Genomic DNA, 5227 nt, shown 5'->3' with positions numbered 1-5227 from the left:
ATACGGCCCCTGTTGGGAGCATCCCATTTTAGTGGCTGGGCAGTCCATCACTGTGTTTCCACATCCAGCAAGTTGGACCCGACATCACGACCTGTTGGTCCCCTGTACATAGGGGTGATATGCACAAAGTCCAAGGTGGTGCGATTGGGTGAGCACCTCTTCACCTTCTCCTTTCTCCCCGTGGTAATACACGAGGCGCTTGTGTCTTGTTTTTTCCTTTCCTTTTTACCCTGTTCTGATGACGGCCGTGACATGGCCGAACTGACAGGCGGGCGGCGAAGAGACTGAAGGCGAGACTGAGGAAAAGAGGAAGATTATTAGAAATTATCAGAAATTGTAGATTCTTGTCACATTTATCAGGTGATTTCTTGTAAACAAACAGAGTGTATATTTAGATGAGAGAGTCTAACCTCACATAGTACATAGTAGCATCATTCTGAGAAGGTGATAGAACAATCTGATAGTCCCACTGTTCTTGTCATCGCTCATTTCCTACCAGCTTACTGTTCAGTTTAATATATTAATATAAACTTAAAGTGATTGTGTCTTCTAAATGTGGATGAAACATCATATCCGGGCAGATGGGTGCTGGGGGGTAATATTAACCATACACCTTTAGTTTTGCTGATCTCTGTATATAAAAGAGTCAGACTTCACACTGCCTAAAATCATGGAAAAACGCCAATAATAACGCCAGCGGCCAGAAGGTTGCTGGAGGTCAATGGAAGTTTATGATCTGATGGTGTTTTTTTGGGGTGACGTTTTTCTCTCCTTTCTGGCGTTTTTTAAGCTCTGTGGCAGTTTTTCCAAAAAGCAGCATGCTGAGGCGTTTTTGTTATTTCTACCATAGACCTCAATGGTTGTCTCATAAAGAATTGCAGAACATAATTGGCCGCCTAGCTGAAGGGATCATTAATAGGGATGAGCAAGTAGTTACATATTCAAAAATTCGATTAGAGTAGAACGCAATGCTTGACTATTCGATTGAATATCGATCCCCATTAAAGTCTATGGGAAAAAAATGCTTGTGACTTGGTGATCTCCAAGTGGTTGAATTTAGGTTTCCAAGTCCACCATGACACCTCCAAAAATGATACAAACACCTCTGGAATGCAACTGGGACAGCAGGGAATACATGCCTGGCTGCATCTAACACACCAAAGTCACAGCATTACGCCACTATCACAGCCTCTCAACAATACACTCCAAACACTCTTAGTATACAGCCGCATACCCTATATATATATATGATTTTTTTTAGAAATGCCGTCAGGCACCAGGCGTTCCAATGGTTAATGATACACACAGAATGCAAAACAGTAGTACCAAATTATTATATTTTTTGGTACTCTCTCAGTATACAGCTGTGTACCCTATATCTGAGGTTTTCTAAGTAGATACACTGCAGCCTATTCCTCACAGTGCACTCCAGCTGCCTGCCTATCTGAACACACTGATGTGCTGCTAGCCAGTGTGATAGCTGTATACATATGTGATAAATCTCTGCTATCTATAATTTTAACCCTAACAAGGGCTTTGTGGGTCTCTCCTGCCTAAAATCTCCTAACACCCAACTGTCCCTGCTACACCCTTTCTCCCTGTCTAACACCTGACTGTCCCTGCTACATACTTTCTCCCTGTCTAACACCTGACTGTCCCTGCTACACACTGTCTCCCTGTCTAACACCTGACTGTCCCTGCTAAACACTGTCTCCCTGTCTAACACCTGACTGTCCCTGCTACACACTGTCTCCCTGTCTAACACCTGACTGTCCCTGCTACACACTGTCTCCCTGTCTAACACCTGACTGTGCCTGCTACACACTGTCTCCCTGTCTAACACCTGACTGTCCCTGCTACACACTGTCCCCCTATCTAGCTTCAAGTAGCACCTGAAACCGAATTTGAAAACCCCTATTCTAAGGGTCCTATTCCACGGGCCAATGGGGGCCCGATCAACAATGTAAAGATCGGCGCTTGTTTACCAGCCAGATAATTATTTAGCGAGGGCTGCAGGGACATCTTTACCGATGTCCTTGCAGCCCTTGTTTGTAAACATCATATTTTACCTATCCAGGCTGCAGGTCTTATGCGCTCCTCCTCCCAGTCCCGCGCACAGCAGCAGCTATGGAATGGCCTGTCTGAACTGACAGACCGCTCAGCCAATCACTGGGCACGGCGGTCCTTGCCAGTGATTGGCTAAGCAGTCTGTCAGCTCAGACAGGCCTCTCCGAAGCTGCTGCTGCACGCGGGATCGGGAGAAGGAGCGCATAAGACCTGCAGCCTGGATAGGTAATGTATGATGTTTTTAAATCGTCGGTCGCCCGCCGCGCACCGGCTGATCGTTCTCTCTATTCCACGGAACGATAATCGGCCAAATTGGGCCGATTCGAACGATTATCGCTCCGTGGAATAGGCCCCTTATACTCTGGAGGTCACATGGTTTAACCAGCCAATGAATGCAGATTCTTTTAGTTTTACTGCCTGTGTGCTTCAAGTGCCTGTCCCATCCCCCCTGCATAGTTATTGGTTAAAAAAAAAGCGCCCAGGAAGGTGGGAGTGGAATCAAATCTTTACTGGGTTTTTGGTCGAATACTCGATTGAGTAGTACTCGCTCATCTGCCAAACAAGACCCAAAACGCGTGGTAGGAAAAGAAATAAGAGGACGCCTACATGAGGCCAAACTACTGTATTTGTAAGAAACATTTGTAAAAGTACGATTGCTATGAAAAAAGACATGTTTGATGAAGGTTACAGTCTGCCGAAGGTGACCCCCCCAGGCCTCCAAGATATAAAGCAGTTATCAGATATTAAGGTTTTACAGATTTACAGTTTCAGTGAGTAACAGAAATGTCAGGTTATTATGTAGATTCCAGCTGGTAACTGAAAATGCAAACACTCTTTGTTTGTTTGTTTGTTTGTTTGAGCAGCCTATGTATGATTCATTTTTCTTCCTTTTAGTTTCAAAATTGATATTTTGTTCATGTTTTCATTCAGAATTGAATGTGCAGCTCTCCCAGTACACAGCTCCCAGTGCAGCGCTCTCAATGCAGAGCTCCCAGTGCAGTGCCCCCGATGCAGAGCTCCCAGTACACAGCTCCCAGTGCAGTGCCCCCGATGCAGAGCTCCCAGTACACAGCTCCCAGTGCAGCCTTCCTAGTGCAGAGCTCCTAGTGCAGCATTCCCAGTGCAGAGCTCCAAATGTGCAGCGCTCCCAGTGCAGAGCTTCCAGCGCAGCGCTCCCAGTGCAGCATTTCTAGTGTAGAGCTCCTAGTGCAGCATTCCCAGTACAGCATTCCCAGTGCAGAACTCCCAGTGCAATGCTCTAAATGCAGCATTCCCCATGCAGAGCTCCTGGTCCAGTGTTCATGTTTTCATTTGGCAAAGAATGTGCAGTGCTCCAAGTGCAAAACTCAGAAGTGCAGAGCTCCCAGTGTTCATGGTTACATTTCAAATTAAATGTGCAGCTCTCCCAGTGAAGCGCTCTCAATGGAGAGCCCCCAGTGAAGCGCTCTCAATGCAGATCTCCCAGTGCAGCGCTCTCAATGCAGAGCTCCCAGTGCAGTGCCTTTAATGCAGAGCTCCCAGTGCAGCGCTCTCAATGCAGAGCTCCCTATGCAGCACTCTAAGTGCAAAGCTCCCAGTGCAGCGCTCCCAGTGTAGCTCCACTCCCGTGCAGCCCTCCCAGTGCAGCGCCCATGGTGCAGAGTTCCCAGAGCAGCTCCCTCGATGCAGAGCTTCCAGTGCAGAGCTCCCAGTGCAGTGCCCCTGATGCAGAGCTCCCAGTGCAGCGCCCACGATGCAGAGCTCCCAGTGCAGTGCCCCCAATGCAGAGCTCCCAGTGCAGCGCCCACGATGCAGAGCTTCCAGTGCAGAGCTCCCAGTGCAGTGCCCCTGATGCAGAGCTCCCAGTGCAGTGCCCCTGATGCAGAGCTCCCAGTGCAGTGCCCCTGATGCAGAGCTTCCAGTGCAGAGCTCCCAGTGCAGCGCCCACGATGCAGAGCTTCCAGTGCAGAGCTCCCAGTGCAGTGCCCCTGATGCAGAGCTCCCAGTGCAGTGCCCCTGATGCAGAGCTCCCAGTGCAGCGCCCACGATGCAGAGCTCCCAGTGCAGTGCCCCTGATGCAGAGCTCCCAGTGCAGCGCCCACGATGCAGAGCTCCCAGTGCAGTGCCCCCAATGCAGAGCTCCCAGTGCAGAGCCCACGATGCAGAGCTCCCAGTGCAGAGCTCCCAGTGCAGTGCCCCTGATGCAGAGCTCCCAGTGCAGTGCCCCTGATGCAGAGCTCCCAGTGCAGAGCTCCCAGTGCAGTGCCCCTGATGCAGAGCTCCCAGTGCAGTGCCCCTGATGCAGAGCTCCCAGTGCAGTGCCCCTGATGCAGAGCTCCAGTGCCTTTGGGTATGTGGAAATAAATGCTATTATGAAGAATGAGCTTTACCTCTCTTATTTCATACACACTGCTTTTATTTTGCACATAACTATAGATCAGTAACCGCAAACACAAAGCAGAAGAGTCTTGTTTAAGGCTCCGTTTTTCCTTTTTTTTTATTGAGATACATTGGAGCAAAGAATGAAATTGCAAAGTTGGACGTAGCCTTAAAGGATTTGCACATCTGATTATTGATACAAGGTTTCTCTTATTTCTGAGCTGAGATAAAACTGAAACCATTTGGCAAAGCTTTTTGGGCCAATTTCATTTTCATTTTACCGTCAGCCATATCCTGCAGAGGGACCGTACGTTCCTGCTGGCTGGCTGCCTGGTTTAGTGTCCATGGTGTAGAGCATGGTGGTCTCACCTGTGTGTTACAGAAACCATGACCACAAGCAGCCAGACAAGACCAGACTGCAGAAAACTGAAACTCCTCGTCCTACGCAGAGGTTTTCTTGGTTGTGTTGCGTGCAGCATGATCGAGAATCGTCTGGTTGGTTTGAGAACAACGGGAGACAACACAACCGCTATTTTTTTAAGCTCTCAGCAGAATACAGCAAAGTCATTGAACTAGTAACCTGCTCCATTTGTATCGCAGTCTCCTCCCTTGCAATGATTTGCATAGGTTCAATAATCAAAGGCCGCACGACCCCCTTGATGTTGGTTGTTCTTATTTCTGACCTTTTGGGAACTCATCATGACCCATTTAACGGCATAGAAATACAGGAAGACACAACACAGATCAGCAACTCCATTTACATTGCTCACTACTGAGAATATGCTGCTTTCATGGTCCAAGG

This window comes from Dendropsophus ebraccatus, chromosome 11 (genome assembly GCF_027789765.1).
Source record: "Dendropsophus ebraccatus isolate aDenEbr1 chromosome 11, aDenEbr1.pat, whole genome shotgun sequence".
Taxonomy (NCBI): domain Eukaryota; kingdom Metazoa; phylum Chordata; class Amphibia; order Anura; family Hylidae; genus Dendropsophus; species Dendropsophus ebraccatus.
This window is presented reverse-complemented; position numbering follows the sequence as displayed.